Below are 20,350 nucleotides of genomic sequence, written 5' to 3' on the forward strand. Positions count from 1 at the left end.
TGAAACTCTAGAGCAAGTGCGTAAGTCTTGGGCTTCGGTTAATTAGCGCATCCATACAAATTAACTAACGCACATGCGTAACTTATAGATAAATAGATGGAGATACAGATACATAAATTCAAGCGAATTTCGTTGCGTTGTGATTTTCGTTCATTTCGGAAATGATTAATGTGTTGGTCGTTTCTTTTTTTCTTCTATATGTATATATAATTTTGTTTCTTTTTTTACTCTTTGGCTCTAATGTCTGAAATAAATTGCCCTTGCTCTTGGTAGGCAGCCAATTGCCAACCGGTTTTACCATCAAATTTAATGAGAGTTGAGAAACGGGCAAAGAAACAGACCCAAACAGACATGGAAATACATTATGCAATGCCTACATATATATTATAGAACATCACATAAGCTTCTTACCAAGTTGTTAAACATCTAGAAAATCTCACACAATTGCAAAGTCAGGCTTATATAATTTTTGTGATTTATAATTACATTTCCTTAATTTTAAATTGTGTAAATATTTTTCTTGGAACTATCTGCGATTTTTAATAGTCACTCAGGTGCCACCTTTTAAGGGTATACCCTATATGTTTGGGTATACCTATATATGTTTTGATACGTACATGTATATTCTCGATCATTGCCTATTACTTGCTGTTTCTCCATGTTGCCATACGTATGAGAACATCGTTCTCAGAATCAATTAGAGTTCGATCGTATAGAGCAAGCCCAATTTATTTAGGCTCGTTTCAAGTCATCGATTACTTTTACTATTAGTAACTGTATTATATATAAATAATATATAACATTATAAAAGCAAAAATATAACATTCTTAACCCTTTCAATCTCGGATTCATAAATTGAATTAAAAACAAAAAATCTCTCTTTAAAAAAAAAATTTAATAATTTTATAAAAATTATTATAATTATAAATAATTATATTTATATAATTATTTTATGTATATATTATATTTATGGGATTGGAATAATTACTAGAAATTGTATAGAAATAGATTTAAAAGAATAATTTGTTGTCAATTATAGTTATTGAGGGATTCCGATTTGATTTAGTTATGCTATTAGTGCTTTAAACAGAGATATTAAATTCTTCAATATGAAAATATTTAAAATTGGCAATACATTTGCCTGCTGATTTGTATAAAAAAAGGAAGACCAAAAATTGTATTTGTGATTTTCGTTCATTATGAAATACAAATTTCTGATTCATTTAAATTTCTGTAAAATGTTTTAGATATTGTATTTGCATAAAATTTATTAATCTGATTCTGCTTTTAGTATTTTATTTACATACTAATAGCTAATAGCAGAGCTATGAAAATCGGAACCCCTTAAAATTCTGATTCATCATTTTAAATGACAAAAATTTGTTCGTTTAAACAATTATAATATGAGTATAAAATTCATTCGAATACCCGCCTTAAACTTTGATTACAATCATCATACATTTGATTCTCGTTTCTCAGTTTAAGCAGCTTTAATAAAAATATATTATATTGATTTTAGATTTCTTCTGTTTATTTTTGTTGGCCTCACGCAACGGTCGTAAAACATAAAAGCTAATCAGTTCGCGCTGTTGGATTTTTGAAAATGCATAGTGAATAGTGAATAATATTCACACACATGCCCAGCATCTGTCTGCATAAATATTTATTGATATTTGACATGATCGATCACTCAAACAGATAGAGAGAAGCATTGAGGTGATGGTGATGGTGATGGTGATGGTGAGGGTGAGTGTGGGTTGGGAAAGCGTTAAATGCTTTTGGGCTCGTTGATGAGCCAATTTGTTGAGCTGTTGAAATATGCAAATGAGACATGTCCTGTTGCGGTCTCTTTCGCTGCCGCTGCTGTGTAGCCGATGATGTGGCCTGTCATATTGGGCGTCAATTTGTGGCTAGAAATATGTGGCGTTACGGTTTCGTTGATTTGTATAATAATCATACACATTCAATCAGCTAGCCGAAGGTGGAAAGGTGCAAAGTCGGCTCCCCCAAAACAGACAGTTGTTGCTTTTGGTTTGGTCAGTGCGTTGAGGTCTTTCGTTCTCACCTATTTGGAATTGCGGTGCTTTGCTTTTATCACCACGCACGTAAATGTCAGACATAAGCCCCTCGGTTTTAAAATATCACAAGGAATTTCTGTTCATTTCACTCCCTCTGTGTGTGTGTGTGTGTGTGTGTGTGCGTGTGTATTTGATTGATAAGAAAACGATGCGACAGCTGTTTGGAAAATGCCGGCTAACTGTTTCTAATACTCTTGTTGATATGGGGCATATTTATGTGGGGTATATTTATGTTTCTGTTTAGTTTTTTTAATTGACACGCTAAAAGTGTTTTCTGTTTATAGACTTGGGAAAATTGTTGGGAAGTTTATTTTTATCATTGTAGCCAGAAAATGTGTTTTCAATATATTCAACAAAATGTAGTATATTATATTTATAAATATATATGCTTCTATTTCAGATATTAACATTTCTATTGAAAGGGTATATTGGTTTTGGGCTTACCTACTTCACTTTTTCTTTTTCCTTGTTTGGCCTGTGTACGTCACACAATTTGTTCAATCTAACCCGAAAAGGGGCTGCAGATACAGAATAATCTGAATGCGTAATTAGGGTTGCATTTCTCCGGTTTCCCAGTGCTTGAAGACGTAGCTAAATTGCACTAAACTTCAGAGATTCTGATTCTGGTTCTGGTGCAGAGTCTATCACATGTTGAGTCTAGGCTGGTTTTTCTTTCGAGTTTGTGTTGAAGTTTTTTTCTGTCCCCTTAACTTATAGTAAATCATCTTATATTTTTCGAGCAGTATTTTTAAATTTATTATAAGCCATATACACTTCTAATTTATATGATGGTTAAATGTTGCTTTTCATATATTTAATTATTACTCTTCATTAAAAATTTGTGAGTGGCATGTTAAAGCATTTAGCACTTATTAATATTTTATAGACCTATATCTCTATCCATATATAAAATTTATCATTTATTACTATTATCCCATGCAACTGGTTTAAAACCTATACAAAATAAACCATATATATTATATATTTGTTTTGTAACAACCTTATTCTATATTGTGTACTCGTGTGTATCAATTGAACCCAACTCTTTCACACACTTTGCTCTATTGTTCTGTTTATACGCTCAACTGTAAACCACACAACCACCAAATTAAATGCGATGATCAAACAAATAAACTGCATAAAACAATAATAATAAAAAAATAAAAACAAAAATGAAATAGCATTTAATAAATATAAAATACATATCCTCTCCTGCACAAACACATCTATTTACCATGCCTACCCACATGTATATACATATATATATATATAAAGCTAAATCAAATAGCTATGACATGTATATATAAACCTAAAAAACTATATATATATATATATATATATATATATATATATATGTTTATATATTTATATATTTATTCTATTTTATGCGCTTGTTGTGCTGTGAATTTTGTTATATTTTTTTGTTTCACACTTTCTCCCTGTCTCTCTATTTTTGTCTACCTTGCTCTTTGTATCCCTTTCTGACTGCCTTTCATTCTCCCACACCATATTCCATCGCTGTGCTTGTTATTTTGAAATGTTTTCTAAACATTGATACAGCAACTTTTTATGACACTTTCACAATAAAATATTGGTTCCACTTTTATAACTGTATATATATATATATGATATGCATATATGCTCTCCCTTTCTCGAGGCATCGAATGTGCATTCGCCTACGCTGCAACACACACTTCTACGACACACGCCACACACACAAACACACCATTATCAGTATGTTAATATAAAATTAGTTGAACCTAAATCTGTTGCATTCAAGCGATTTCTGTCCTTTAAACTATAATCTTAATAACTTTTATTGACTACTGATATTTTGTAATATATTTAAAAAGCCTTACTTCATATCTATCTCTCTCGATCTCTCCATATTTCTCATTTTCACTGTTTCTCTATTGCTGGCTGTCAATAATCCTCACATGTACCTCTATCTCTGTCTTGTCTTTGTCTTTCTATCTCGCTCTGTCTTTCTCTTTTCATGTATATGTCTGTTTGTCTTACTCTTAGCTTACTCCCTCTTTCTTCACTCTATCTCTCTCTTTCACTCTCTCTCTCTCTCTTTCTGTCTCTCTGTGTCCCTGTCTTTCCTCCCCTCTCTATCTCTATCTTTTTCCGATCTTATCTGCGCTTTTGCTTACTACATTTTTCAATATATCCAATATATATTTCCCCCAATTTTTCCGAAATACTGTTGTTTATAATAATGAAAGCAAAAACCATATACAAAAACTTGGTGTCTCATATATCGAAATTGTTTTGTTCTCTTTCGATTCTTACAGGCGCCCGCCCCCCTCACATCACGTTCGTGTATCGTGTGCAGTGTTTAGCCCCCCATACAAAAGCCAACAGCGCATAAAATATATACACACAAAAGTAAAAATCCAAATAAATTATAAATAATAATCAGAAGCAAAATAAACAAAAGGAAACCCATGAGCAGCAGCATCAGCAGAAGCAGCAGCAGAACCCCGTTTGCAATTAATTCGATCAAAAGTAATTCAACATCTCGGCCAATTAAATTTGGATTATTTGAAGTGAAATCGTTTTCAGTGTCAGTTTGCTCTTAATTATCGCCGAACTGTGCGTTCTCTATAAATATACCAATTGTGGTCGAAATAGACGCCACATATAAATACAAATCCGCATATCTATATCTATCTATAGAATAAACTCAACTTGTTGCGTGGCGTGTGATTTTAGTTGTTGTTGTTTTTGAATATATATATTTTTTTCTTATTTATGCGAGTGCGTGTGAGAGTGTGTGTGTATGTTGTGTTAAGTTTATTGTTTCCTAATTTTGTGTGAGTGTATTTAGGTGCACTCTTTTGCATGTGGCGCAATTACTACCAATTGCTTTTCTACACTAACAGTAGTTTTCTGTTATCGCGATATATGAACAAAAACAAAAACAAAAACCAAATCAAAAAGAGAGACGTAGGAGCAACACACAATACCTAAAACATTCATCGACAAACGCTGCTAGACGAACGCGCCAGCCAACAAAGCCGGCTCACATGTGTGGGTTTCTCTAAAGTGGGTGAGTAATCAGCAAACCCAAAACTTGATTTCATATTATTCATAAACTTTTAGCAACCGATGATGATAAACCACATATACCCCATATAACCAACAATCAATTGAAGTCATCTCTAGCTTATGCACGCGCTTACACACACACACACATATGCAGAGAGACCAGAGCAAACACACTCACACGCGCAGTTCATATAATTGTGTGATAAATTCATTCATGCATTTGACTTTGACAATAAGTCAAATACAAATATACATACATATATATATACATACATACATGCCCCTAGCGTTGTCCCGGTGCAGTCATTTATGATTAATATGCCCTTTTCAGTTGGTATTATCAAGCTGTAGAACCGAATATTCAGGCAACATCTTTCATTCTTAATTGTTGATATTTGTATGATCCATTGAAAAGGGGAAATCAGCGCGTGATGTTTCAGTGAAAATGTATGCAACAATCATAAACAGGCAAACCTAAACTAAAGTATATATGGCTCATCCCATTTCCTTATTATCGATAATAATCGATTATTCAACTTTGATTTTGTGGTATAATAGGGGCTACATTATAAAATAAATTGCTGTACAGATTCGAAGAATATCGTCGAGCAGTCTCTCGACTACAAAGCACTCTTACTTGATAATCTTATTTTATTTATTTAAGCGCTAACTTATTAATAATTAAAGAGGCCTTCAGCTACTTGCTAATCTTATTCTAATTTCTTTCAAAGAAATGTAAAGCTCATTAATATCTTCATCAACTTTTAATACGTTATATTTCCAGTGAATTCTTATTCTATAATTAAATGTTTCACAATCTATTCAGAATCTTACATGAGCATTTTATTATGCTATATGAAATATGCATTATTTTTCTATAATTAAATATTTCACAGCCGAATGCATATTTGGCAGTGCTTCAATTAAAGTTTTTGTATTACAATTTTGTTTTTAATTTAACAAAACTTTAGTTGCAGCTATTTTCAAATTCCTTTTGAATGTAATGTTTGCCTCTAACTAAAATTCTATGCGATTGTCGCTTTCATTTATGCAGAAAGTACAAAGTTTTTACCATTCAGTATAAAGTTTTGCGGTAAATATGATTCATATTATTCGTCTGTATATAATAGTGGAATATAATAAAATATATGGAAATTAAAATGCATTTTTCCCCTTTAATTTTAGTATTGGAAATCAGACATATAAATAAAACTATAAATATAAATGAATCAAACTGTGAAAGCTGTCAATTTAACCATCAGTATAAATATTTAATTTAGTAGTATAAAACACAGTTCTAGTTAAAAGAATTAATTTCTGCTACACAGTTGTTTCATAGGCTGAAGAATTTAAGAGAACTTTGAAACAAAATCCCGCAAAAGCATTTAGTCTGTAACATTCGATCTACGATATACGATATAGATATCTTTAGATAATGATATGTCACATATGTTAAGACCTGTTTTGATTGCCTTTTGCCATATGTGCTCAGACGTTGCCTCTGCCGGGGTGTTTATTTTTACATGCCTTGTGGCCAGTCCACACTCCTTTAGTTTCCTTTTGTTTGCATATCCACAGACATTATTTAGTCGCTGTCGGCAACCGCCTTTGCATGCTAAATAGATGTTTGTAGCCAAGTTCGCCCGCGTGTGTGGTTCAGGGTGCTGTGGTTTAGTGGTTGTCATTGTCGTCGTTTCGCTGAATGCCAAGAAATGGCTAAACTCACTTAGCGTAACGCAAGCACGCACCATCGTAATCATTATAGAATGGACAGCGGAAGGCGAAATGTTTACTTTTGCTTGGCAATCTTAGCTGGCAACACCTGTTGTCAATTGCAGTTGCAGTTGATAGAGTTGAGAAATGCATTTGCAATTGAGTTTTGCCTGAGATCTTGACTCACTTGTAGAGTGGATATTGTGAGATATGAAATAAAGCAGGAGATTTCGTAAAGCGAAAAATCTATAGAGATAATGCCAGCATTACAGCGAGCTTTCGCTCTGTAAATAAAAATTACTCGAGCAACAATTTAAAAGGAAATAGCCGAGTGCACAACCAAATGGATTCCGTTTTTAATTTTTACTAATTTATATACTCCATATTTAGAGCGAATTTTGTCAGCTGTATTTACATTTCTATGAAATGACGAATTCATATGCTTCGGCATTATGTTTCGTTTCGTTTCTATTCCCAATGCAAGAGCAGCCGTTGTCTCGCTCGCTTGGATTTCATAATTAAACTAAACAATATGCATAATTATATATTTATTTAGAGTTGTCTATTTGCCAGCTTGTTGCTGTTGATTTCTTGCGAAAACTGACGCAAGCGCGCACTGGAAAAATAGAACTGAGCTGAGCTGAACAGCTACAATAACAGTGGAACAACAATTGCGAGACTTATTTAAATAAGCGCTTGTTTGGCTCCACAGTTCATCAAATGACAGGTCAGCTGTTTTTATTTTTTTTTTTAATTTTTGTTTTGGCCCATTGCCGCTTGGACTTGGGCGAAGGGGCCAAAGCACTGGTTGGTCCCACGCGACTCGCATTTCTGTCCGACGACATATGCACGACCCAAACAACACTAAATGTGCACATGTATTAGTGTGTGTATGTGTACATTTGTGTTGTGTATGTGAGCACTTGAAACTCCCAGTCTCTCTGGAGTGCCTACCCATCGTATAGTTGCCCGGAACATGAGTCCTATGTCACAATGTTCGTGTTGCGTGCTGCGTTTGCGGCTGGCTCAATGGCCAACTGTAGACTCGTTTAGAGACGGTGCCAGCGCAGCAGTTTTAAGTGCATTCGCACATTAAACATTTCAAATTGTAACCAAAATGTGACAGTCCCGAATTTATGTATAATATATGTGCAGCAGTATGTATGCAATACATATGTACTCATTTGTGGATGTTGTAGTACTACATTCTACAAATGTCGCATGAGCTGTTAGATCATTTGCTTTTCTATTTATTTCAATTGCCTTTAATCGCGTGGGCGCCGCTCATCAGCTGGCCTTCAAATGCTCTTACTGAAGATATTTTAGATCGGTCTTTGTTGATCTTATATATACAGTTCTGCTCAACTAAATAGGTTTTACATTTTCTGAGGCTTAACCAAATATATTGCTTGAAATTTAGTTTTTTATTATTAACATTTTATTTTATTTATTTATTCAGATGAGCACATGACAATAAATAGTTACAACTTTTTTTTTTACATTTTTTTTACATTTTTTTTTTTAATTTAAAAAAATTTTTTTTTTATGTTTTGCTTTTATTTTCATTTTATTTATTTATTTATTTTTAAAATATATATTTTTTGTTTATATATTTTTGATTTTGTCATTTACCTATTTTTTAATTTTTTAACTTATTTTTTTAAATTTTATTTTAATTTATTAATTTTTTTTTTTTTTATTATTATTTGTTTATATATTCAAACTCAATTAACACACGACTGCTTTAGTAAATAACATGTCCGAGTTATTTTATTATCATTTTTTCATAAAGATAATTTTTTTTTTTTTTTTTTTTTTTTATTTGTATCTGTTTTGTACTTATTGTTTATATTTGCTTTTAAGTGATTTATTACTTTTTTTTTATTATTTTATATATAAAATCCATTAACACCAGACTGCTTCAGCTAACCACATGTCGGAGTTAAGCTTATTTTATTGTGTGTATAATTTCATTGTCTAGGGTTTGATCACTGGGTTCATTGCCCTTGAATATTTAATTCCCAAATAGTTTTAGCTTTTAAAAGAGTTGCATGCCAAACATATTCTGTTGTTGTGATCGGACAAAGAGATTCCTAAAATTTGATTTAAAGCTAATACCCGATTTTATTGTTGAATAATCATTAAACTTAAGGAGTAAAGTGCTCCATTCGCCTGAGGATAGGGTATTTATACGTTTGTATTTCCATCTAACACAAATCGTTACCAAAAACGCGCACACGTCTAATTGCTGCTTTATAAATATGTGAAATGACCATTTGGTCATTTCGTAATTGTTTTTTTTTTTTTTTTGTCAGCTAGCACCTTTTAAATACATTGGCAAGACAATAGAATCAGAACTTCAATTTAACAAATTAGCAGCAGAGGCAGCCGCGAAGAGTAAAGAAAATTGGCCAGTGGCAGCACCTGTTGCCGGTCCAAGTTGGCCTGTAAAAATATCATTAAATTTCACTTAAGCAATGCAAGAGCCAAGCCAAACTCCAGACAGCAACAGAGCGAGAGCGAGTGAGAGAGAGAGAGAGAACGAGAACGAGTCACAGGGCGCTGGGTAAGAGGCTGGCTCTGCATTTTCTGGCTAAAGGGCAAGTGCCAAAAAACAAAAACACCAACAACAATAATACCAACAACCAAAAACAAAACAACAACAACAACAACAACATGGTTTAGTTTTCTTGTTGTTTTTACCGCGTGCCGCGTGCGGCAACGGCGCGTCGTCGGTATCTTGTTGCTGCACGCCCAGTGCCCATATCTCCCAGCTGCATCTTTTCGCCATCTGTCGCTGCCACACCTCGCTCTACGGCCCCCCTCTGTGGCTAGCTGTCTGTGTGTGTGCATGTTGTTGCACTTTGCGCTTGCGACCCACATTTGTCTTTGGCGGCCGTCGCCGCATGGATTTTCCGAGGATTTTCACCACTTGCGCTTGGCTTGGTGTTTTTGTTTCTTCTTCTTCTTCTTCGTTTTGTTGTATGTTGAGCATTTCCGAGTGCATTCTTCGGACGGATGCACGAGACTGGAATTTGTTTCTTTTGTGCAGTGCATTCAATCTTTATGCGGTCGACATAGTTGTTTGTTGTTGTTGTTTTTGGTGGTGCTAGTGGTGTTGCTGTTGTTGTTGCTCAGAGATTTTCGTGGACTTCCTCCACTCAGTGGCACTTTTAAATTAAGTTAAAGTTACTTTTTGCATAATGCAGTGCTTTTTGGTCAAGTACTGGCCCGGCATAACCTTTTCATGTGTTTTCTTTTGGCATGTGCCAAGTGCAGAGCATCCAAGAAATTTCACTGTTCACTCTAGCATTACAAATATGCATTCTGGTTTATTTGTTGCACTCTACTTGTGCCATAGACTGGCCAAACAAAAAGATGTAAGTCGACGGTGTTTTGTAATCGTAGATATACATATTTACGATTGTGTGTGTATTTTTGTTAATTTGTTAACATTCGAGTAAATCTGCAGTAAAGAGCTGGTTGTTTCGAATAGAGGGAAAAGTGAAACAGAGTAAACTATCACAAATTAGACTTCGAGAGATGTTGCTAAATATATATTATAAAAACCAGTTGATAGATTTGCTCTTCTACGCGATTTTCATAAATGCAAGTGCTACTATCAATATCAGTACATAGAAAAAGAGAGCGAGAGAGAGAGAAAGATTTTGAGAGTGAATAGAGTGAGAGAGAAGAAGCGAGCTATAGATATATAAATAGAAAGAGAGAGAGGTATAGATAGATAGTTATGGAGGAACAGAGAGATTAAATTGAAGGTTATATTGACTACATAGTAAGTATGTGTATGCATATTAAAAAAAAAAATCATATTAATTGTAAAAGAGTGGGAGAGAGATGACAATCGAAAGAATGCATATATTAGAGAGACACAGAGGAAGGGAGAGAGAGCTGAAAACTGAATTGATCATAAATTTACGGTACCAAAAAGAAAGAGAGAGATGAGAATCGAATCAAAAAGATAGTAGGGACGGAAAGAAAGCTGACAATCGAAACAAAAAATATAGTAGAAAGAGAGAGAGAGAGAGAGAGAGATTTAAAAAAATTATATATTCACTGTACTGAAAAGTGTATCAAATTTAACAAGTAGCTAAAAAAAATAATATTTATAAATCATATCTTAAATTAATTGAAGTGTCAAGATTTTTGTGATTAAATCTTAGTTGCTTTTGCACATGGCAAAAAAGATTGCAAGGCGTTTGTGCACGATTGGCACTTGAATTGGTGTGAATTCAATTTAACTAATGCTTTTTGCCGGCTTACTTGTTTTTAACAGGTTCTCTTTTGCCTCTGGGCATTCTGCCATTTATTTATTTTGATTCGCAATTGAATTTCAATCTAAAATATTTATATAAAAATATTTGTCGCACACTCGCCTTTGACAGCTCGAATGGCAAATGTACTTTCAACTTTTAGTTGGCGTATCATTTCTTTGCTCTGCTTAAGAGAATTCAATTTAAGTTTCTTTAGCTTGCTCTGTGCTGATGACTTATGGCCGCATGTCGCTTAGATGGAAAGCACTATGCTGTAGCAACATCAGGCAGCAGCAGCCGTAGCCGCAGCCGCAGCCGCAGCCACAGCAGCACGCGCATCTGACGGATTGCCAAACATGAAGCGCATCTACAGTCGACACATGTTTTGCAAATAATTGAGATTTCTGGCCCAGTGGTATTTCTTTTGCTGCGTTCCTCTTCGTTTTTTTTTTTTTTTTTTTTTTTTTTAGAATATTTCTAGTTTGGATTTCATTTGCAGTAGTGACACCACCGAGAGCGCTTCATTTGGGCATGGTGCCAGCAGCCGCCATAAAGTCACATCAAATGCTCTTCGTGGTTGGCCCTTCTCATATATTATAAATATATATGTATGTATATATTTATACCTCCATTATATGCGGCTAAGTATCTGCTTGTCTAGCAGCTCGTCTCAGCTTATGGGCTGCGTGTCATTTGCATTGTTTAACACAATCTATTTTGGGTGGGCCATTCGCAGTGATCTGCCGATAGTATCGGACTATGACAGCCAAGTGTCAACGGTCTGTTAGGGCCAGTGGTAATTGCTATGCAAAATCATCAAATATGCAAAACTTGTGCCAAACAGACGCAAAGATTTGGCTAAGCATGTACAAGATAAATACTTTCTAGCATCTAAGATAGCCGAGAGCTGTTAAGTACACAGTTCATTGTTTATTTTACTATTGTTGTTGTTGTTGTTGCTGCTTGAAGTGCTTAGCTCTTAAGCAGACAATGAACTAACACTGCTTTTGCCGGTCGGCCACATGTGAGCAGCTACAAAGCATATATATGATATGATGACATCAGTTGATCAGTTGATGTTAACTTTGGACATACTACTGTACATACATACATAAAAGTTGAAGTCAACGTTCAGTTGAGAGCGCTCTTTGTGTGCTGTGCCGTTGTCCACGGTGCCGTGCACTGTGGAACAATTATATGATTGGCTGGAACAAACACTTGGCTAAACAGACTTGTAGATATTTCAGTTTTAATATATCAAAGTATTTCAGTAATTCTATTTTGTAATACTCAATTTTTTAAGTAAATGCTAAAATAGGTTTCTCTACTGCATTTGAATTGGGTTTTATCTAGGGTCTGCTGCTACGCGGGCCACTGTTCGGCCAGTGTCATAAATTGTTATCAATTTCAACTAATAAACTGCACTTAATTTGTGTTCTTGTTTTTGTTGTTGTTGTTGTTACTGTCAAGGGTGCCTCGCTCATTAGGCGGCGTGAATGGACGTGGCTGCCGTTAAAATCAATAATAATTTACACAGATTTTTAACATGCCATATAACGATTTTAGATAACCAACGCAGAGGACAGTGAGAGAGTGCTTGTGTGTGTGTGTGTGTGTGTGTTGTGGCGTGTGAGTGGGCTTTTTAAAGCTTTTGTGTGCGCTTGGCTTTTTGTTTGTCGGCCCACAATAGGTAAATAACAACAAAGTTATAACTAATTAGATAAGCGGTTTATTAGCGACGATACCGTCATAGCAACAACAGCAACAGCAACAACGATAGTGTGTTGCATAGTGGACGATTATTTGCCACGCTACACGCAATTTACACCCACGCACACACACACACATACACACACACACACACACGCACACTATCAATATTTGAATTGTATATTTGTGTTAAAGTTAGTTCATATGCAGATACGATTTTCGCAGATTTTCAAATGGTTAATAGAGCTCATATAGAGAAAGAGTGAGAGAGAGAGGCAGTGCGAGAGAGCGAGAGGCTATAATACTTTTTGATTGCAAAGTAAAATGCATACATTGTTTGTTTTTTTAATTAACTTGTGATTCAGATGCTGAGAATGCCTTTAGGCGGATTTTCTATGTTGCAGAAATAATGGAAGTATATGTGTTTCATTTAAGCCTGCATAAGCTAAGCTTTATTTTACAAATTCGCTTTACTTGATTACATTTAAACTTGGTGCACTCTAAATTTTTCTACCCGTACAAGTTTATATTTGCTGATTGGAGTTTGGCAATTAAAACATATTTGATATTTTACAGTTTTTATTTATTTTTGGTTTAAATATTCCCGTTCTTGATTTGTTTTGCATCAAATCTAAATCAATTATTTATATGAGCGCATGTATTTTACTCAAATATTTATTTACTAACTACTCTTATTCGTTAAACTGTTGATTTCCGCTTGTTTTGCTGCTGCTTTTGCTTGCATAAAAATTTCCAATTGGAAACTTTTGTTTATTCTCACGTCCACACAAATAAAAAAAAAAAAAAAAAAAGAAATCCAAAACAAAATCAAATAGAAATAAATACGAGCAAATAAACAAGAGCAGCTCAACTCACATGGATGGCAGCAGCTATAACAACGGAAAGTTGCAGCATTAGAATAGAATTTATATACATATAAAAATATATAGCTATATAAGTCGGTTAATCCATGCATAAGTGAAGTTCAACAAAATATATTTTTCATTTTTCGTTTTCCTCTCTTTTTTGTTTCTCGTTTTAGGTAAGTTTTTGTGTTCGTTATTGGTGCAAAAAAGTTCCATAGCATGAACCAAGCTGTAAGTGTTAATTTTCAAATAAATTATTGATTTTGTATAGTGCTAAGTAGTTTTTAAGAGCAACCTCTTGAAGTCTATGTGTGAACCATTTGAACTTCAATTGAACAAAAGTCAAAAAAAAAAAAAAAAAAAAAAAAAAAAAGAGAAAACACTTTGAAAACATTTCAGAAAAAGAACGGATGAAATCTTGGAATGCTAAACATTTGAAGATTTCATGTATACTCTCAGTTTGTTGTCAAATTCTGTATCGAGTCGTTGATGCAGCAGCAACATGTTATTGTTGCTGTTGCTATTTCAGTTGTTGTTGCTGTTGCTGCTGCTACTACTCAAATATCCTGCATATTTTTCAATTCATTTGGCTTTTGCGAGTATTTGATGATCTCTCATAGACACTTTGAATACGTCGGTGTGCTTGAATTTATTTTATTTGGTTTGATTTGATTTTCTGCAGCAATTGAATTGCAAATATTTGTGTGCTACGATTTCGCAGCATGCTAAAGATACATCAAATGAATGCCAATTGTATTCTATTAGTTTGCAAATGAACAGTGAGCAAAGTTTCAATTTGTGTCCATTACGAATACGACGCGTGTTCATTAAACCGCCCACGCAACTAACACGGCCATAAAACAGACATTAAATGTATCTCTTAGATACACTTTGTGTTAGAGTGTGTGTGTGTATTTGTGTTTGTGTGATATTTCCGCCAAAAAGAGCAACAGCTAAAACCAATCTTTCGCTTTGACTGTCTGTGGCTTTTCGACTCAGCCATGGCCATTTTGGCCAACTTGAAGCTAAAAATAATATTTACGATTTTATTTCATCGTTTCATGTAAGTTTCTTCCTGTTCGTGTCTTCTAGTTGTTGTGTCTGGATAGCAAAGCTGCTAATTAGGCGGCTTTGTTGGGAACGACACGACAAGACGCTGTTTCTTGTTGGTCATAAGTCAATAGTTGGCGACGTTTTAATGGGCTCTCTCTCGCCTGGTCTATCTGGGCGCGCTAATGAAAAATTATGAATTTATGCTACACGTGCTCGGCCTTCGGCTTTGGCTTTGCCTTAGCTTCTGCATTTGCATATAATTCATATTTACGACACCACTTGGCCAGAATTTACAAATTAATGTGGCAGCTTTCCGTCAGCAGCGCCCACTTAATGCCAGCGGCATTTGTGCACTTGCCACTTTTACGATCCGGCTTCATGTCTAATGCAACTTTTATTAGTTGTTGTGTGTGTTTGTAAACTAAATGGCTAATGTTTTATTAATTGAATTGTTACATAGACGAAATGTGTGTGTGCCGGACCAAACCAAATGGAGAGGATGTGGCTAGAACTCATGAGCATGTACATGTTGATATTTAAAACACAAATTTTTGCTGAATAAATAATGTTGGGGTGAATCTAACACTGAATTTTCGACTAAATATTAATTCAGAATTGCAATCAGTGAAATGCTCTTTCACTAATCGATCCAGATTAAATTAAAGGAAACTTTATTTATTTTGTATATATATATTTTTATACCCTGAACCCATTTTCAATGGGAAATCAGGGTATAATGGTTTTGTTGAAATGTATGTAACAGGGAGAAGGAGGCGTGGCAGACCCCACAAAGTATATATATTCTTGATCAGGGTGACGAGCTGAGTTGATTTGGCCCTGTCCGTCTGTCTGTCCGTCTGTCCGTCTGTCCGTCTGTCCGTATGTATGAACGCGTCGATTTCAGAAGATATAAGAGCTAGAGACTTCAAATTTTTTTTTAAATGTCTGTAATTACAGCGCGCATATCAAGTTTATCATTAAAAATCGATAACTTATCTCGATCTTTTTTTATCGATAAAAACCCTTATCGAAACCCAGTTATAAAATTATATCTTCTACACCTTTAATGCTAGAGTCTCCAAATTTTTAATGAATGCTTATATGCAATTTATACAATTTCGGTTTTTGTTAAAATTTACCCCCCACCTCTAAATTCACCCCCTCACCCTCACTTTTGTAAAAAGCGTATTTCAAATACTAGAGACTTGTGCTTTGGCAATTACATGCATATTCATGTTATAATCATAATCTAAAAGTTTCATGAAGATCGTACGTCCATAAAAAAAGTTATTAAACAATTAAGTTTTCATAGTAAGCGCACACTGCAGCCCATGCGTGTTTATGCATGGTTGCTTGTGTGTGTATGTGTTTGTGTATGTGTGTGTGTGTGTATGCGTTTGTGTATGTATGCGTGTGTGTGTGTATGCGTTTGTGTATGTATGCGTGTGTGTGTGTATGTGTGTCTGTATGCGTGTGTGTGTATGTATGCCTGTGTTTGCGTACGTGCGTGTGTGTGTGTGTGTGTGCGTGTTTCTTGTGTAAGCTGAAAGTCGCGAAAAAGTATTGAAATATCTATTGCTCCAAGGGTTCAGGGGATCTCGTAGTCGAGCAGTCTCGACTAGAGCTTTCTTACTTGTTGTATATTTTGTTTATGAAAGTCAGGGTGTAAAAGTTTTGTGAAAACGTATGTGACAAGCAGAAGATGACATGGCTGGCTCAGCAGGGTCTGAGTTGATTTAGCTATATTTGTCCCTTCTTCCGATTAAGCGCTATGATCTTTTAATCCACAAAAGCTAAAGGTTTAAAATTTGCAGTACACACTTTTATACGTTAAGCAGCACGAGTTAATCATATATTTTTTCAATTAAATACAAATGTACAATAATAACGTGACTTGTATACACTAGTCTTAGAGCTTACTATTGAGAGATATCATACACATTAATATAATTATTCCTGGTTAGAGTTGAGTCCCACTATAAAAATAGTATTATGAAAGTCTATCCAGAATAGGGTTGAGTCGAGTAAGCATAGCGCCTTTCTTTGAAAAAGCAGTACTATGATTGGAATATCAGCTCTTTGAAGAATTTAGGGTATCTGCAGGGTTGAGCAGTCTACACTATATACTTCGTTCGTTTTTTAAATTGACAAAAACTAATAATGTTTATATACAATGTATTATTATTTGACACACTTTCAGTTAGCTCTTCAGCAATTAATTCTATTTCACTTCTTTCCTTATATAGTACTTAATACCATCTTGAAATCAATTAGCTACTTAGCTGACAAAGCAAATGCATTAAAAAAAACCAATTCGATTGATAAAACTACAAATGTTATGACACTGTTGAATCTTGCCCCATATGTTCTTATGTGTGTTAAACACGACTGATGCAATATCTCTTAGAGCTCTACCAATAAAAGATGCTTTTTATGTGTTCCTATTAAATACGTGTGAATTAATTTGTATTTTTAATAAAAATAACCGGAAACATAGCTAAGGAATTTTATGCATATAAACAATGCAGAGAAATATCGTTGTTTCGTTTGCTGTTTGATATCGAGCAGCGATTTGTGAATGGCCCACAATAATTTGCCACATTAAAGCGCCCAGATATAGCTTAATCCCGTCCAAGATTTATTCGACAACTATATGAATTGCATATATGTCTAATGGATATATATGTGTATGTATATATGTATATGTGTTTGTTTTCATATTTAATAAGAGGGCGCCGTGCGCTATTTGTGAACCGTTAAAAGCCGACAGAAAGAACAGCGCATCTCTCTCCCTTTCTCGCTTTCTATCTCTATGTCTGTCTTGTCTTTCATTATTTTCTTTTACTCAAAAAACACACACACAGACAAAGCAGCGGCGGCACTTCGTTTATTTTATTAATATAGTAGAGAAAAATAAATGTTATTTGTAGATTCGGTATATTTTATTTGTACACTTGACCACTTGGCGCTCATAAAAAATGGGATTTTAATATTTTATGCACAGACAATATAACATTCTCATAGCGGGGCATTTCTTCACATACATATGTACATATATTTGCGTGGGTCGTTGGAGCGTGGCCAAGTTATGCACTTTTTTCGGGCGCCCCGAAAATAAACCGCGACGTAAAAGTTTTCAACAATAAAAATAAACGGAACAAAACAAACGTGAAAAAAGAAATAACATTGGTGTGTCGCAAAATGTCTATTCCCTCGGAGATAAATTAATAATATATATAATATTTAATGAAAGTACAAATAAATCAAATCTCCGACCAACTAGTTGAAAGAAAAACTAAATTTAGTTAAAGCAATATAGTATTTGAAAGATTAATTGCCTTGAGTTAATATATATATTATACATAGTGTTATTTATTTTGTTTTGCTTCTAAAGAGAACATTGAGAAGCCTATAGTGCGTTACAAGCGTGTTGACCAAATTATAATACCCAATGCAAGAGCATATGAAGAACATACATACATATGCATATACGTATGTATATTTAGTAGGTATATCATAAAATATGGCCTGTGAAACTTAAGAGCGACGTCATGCTAAATTGCGAGCATCTATGCGTATAAGTTGTAGACAAACACATATACATACATATATCTGTATGTGTGTATGCATATATGCACATTGAGATACACATATTAGTGTGTTTATATAGATAAAGTGTAAAACGCTTAATTAATTTACGCTGATTATTGATGCGCTCGATGTGATCTATTAAATCGCGTAGAGCGATAGTTGTTAATGTTGCGGCTCACCTGTGGGCGTCGCGCGATTTAATATATATGTATATATATATCGCTATTTAAAATAGACGCAATGAAAAATTGTATATATAGATAGATGTGTGCTTGGCACGTTGTGGCTATCAATTAGACGGGGCTAGACTAAATCAATTGCGGCAATTGCGGCAATCAATTAGCGTATCGATTTGTGTAAAGCGAAGATAACATTCTCAGCAGCCAAATGTGATGCTCTTCAATTTTGGTGTGTTGCCTTTTAGCTAATGAATTTTGCGGGGGTATATGTACGAACGGTAAAGTTTGCCCAACCATAATGAGCTATTATGATGCCTGGTGTTGCATAAAATCAGCCTGCATCCACATGCCACAGAATATGGTATTAAGCAATGTCCATTTCGCATTTCCAAAGCTCACGTGCCACAGAGTCTCTATAAATATTTCTATATAGGTATTGCATGTATGCAGGTGTGTGTGTGTGTGTCGGTGTATGTGTATGTATGTGTGTGTAGCGAACCACATTAAAGACATACCTACATGCCAGGGCACATTTACCTGGCTTTTAACAGTTCTTAGTGTGCACTCTCATGCGTGTGTGTATGTGTGCATATGTGTGTGTGTGCGAGAGCAATTTGTATGCAACGCTGCTAGCTGGCTGCTGGCAGCACGCTGAACGATTGCGCCTCAAGTGCACTGAGGTTGCGACGTGAACATGGCTCCGGCTCCTGCTTCGGCTCCTGCTCCAGCTTTAGCTCCGGCTTGGGCTCCCGCCAGGGACAGCTGCTTAGCGTTGTGTTAACCTTGTTAAAGAGCTGCCCTTCGCCAGCACCGCCTTCTCCATCACCAGCTGGCAACGACCTAAACGACCTGGGCGACCTGTGCTTGCATTTCAGTTCAACCGGAACTAATGGCAACCCACTTCGATACCTCATAGTTGCTTTTTCTAGCGCTTTTATTGCATTTCGATGCCATAATTAACAAATATTGAACATAATGTTGCGAATTGCAGTCGTGAATTGATGAAAACGGATTCAAAAGCTAACAGATGCGATTATAGATAGGAGATATAGGTGATGGACTTCTCTTCCTGGGAGGGAGGCACATTTTCAACTATTCATTATATATACATAAAACGTATTCGCACATAGTTTAGTTAGCGCTAAACATTATGAAAATCTCCCAGGCACTTACTAACTCAAAGTATTTGAACTTGTTTCTGTTTCACCGCTCACTCCACTAGGCCAAAGTATCAACGAGAACTAAAACACTGTTGCATTTTTCATTTGATTACCCATGGCCGTGGTAAAATATGCTGTATGCGCAGGAAATTCGCTTAAGTGTACAACAAAATGTAAAAATTAAAAATTAATGGTCCGCTTCCGACACACATACCAAACCGCAGAGCACTAACTCTCGAAGCTTCTGACTCTGTTAAACCAAAGAGAAGAGAAAACTGTAAAATCCCCAAAAACCTAGTTGCAAAACAAAAAACATGTAATATATATATATATATATATATATATATATATATATGTATGTATGTATGTATAAAGAAAAACTAAGCACTTTGTAACTTGACTCAACTTTGGTGAGGCATTGGGAACACGTGAAAATATTTGGACTCAACTGCAGCTGAGCGAAATGTATTTAGCAGCAGTACGTGCGGCTACTCTACTAACCTCTGCTCCTTGGCAGGAATCGTAATTTGCAGTTATCATTTATTTAGGCATCCATTAACGCGCACATATTGATGACCAGCAGCTGGAGACCAAACACTGCCTGGGGAGTGAATAAAGAGTGAGAGAGAGAGAGAGGGAGAGAGAGGAAGACACTGAGAGATTGTGAGGTAGGGG

General features: G+C 35.0%; 1 long non-coding RNA gene across 21 annotated transcripts in view; it reads left to right on the forward strand.

Annotated features, from left to right (window-relative positions):
- Nucleotides 1-20,350, forward strand: part of LOC122757094 — an 84,159-nt gene that overhangs the window by 44,065 nt on the left and 19,744 nt on the right. For 11 of the 21 annotated variants that reach the window (XR_006357018.1, XR_006357022.1, XR_006357021.1 and 8 more), the window contains 2 exons: nt 4,376-5,133; nt 13,869-13,923. The exons of 1 other annotated variant lie outside the window; for it this stretch is intronic. This is a non-coding gene — a long non-coding RNA (uncharacterized LOC122757094). The remainder of the gene's footprint in view (nt 1-4,375; nt 5,134-13,868; nt 13,924-20,350) is intronic. 9 more of the 21 variants (XR_006357014.1, XR_006357009.1, XR_006357020.1 and 6 more) reach the window with 6 other exon arrangements.

The sequence above is a fragment of the Drosophila mojavensis genome, unplaced genomic scaffold (assembly GCF_018153725.1).
Source record: "Drosophila mojavensis isolate 15081-1352.22 unplaced genomic scaffold, ASM1815372v1 contig_287, whole genome shotgun sequence".
Taxonomy (NCBI): Eukaryota; Metazoa; Arthropoda; class Insecta; order Diptera; family Drosophilidae; genus Drosophila; species Drosophila mojavensis.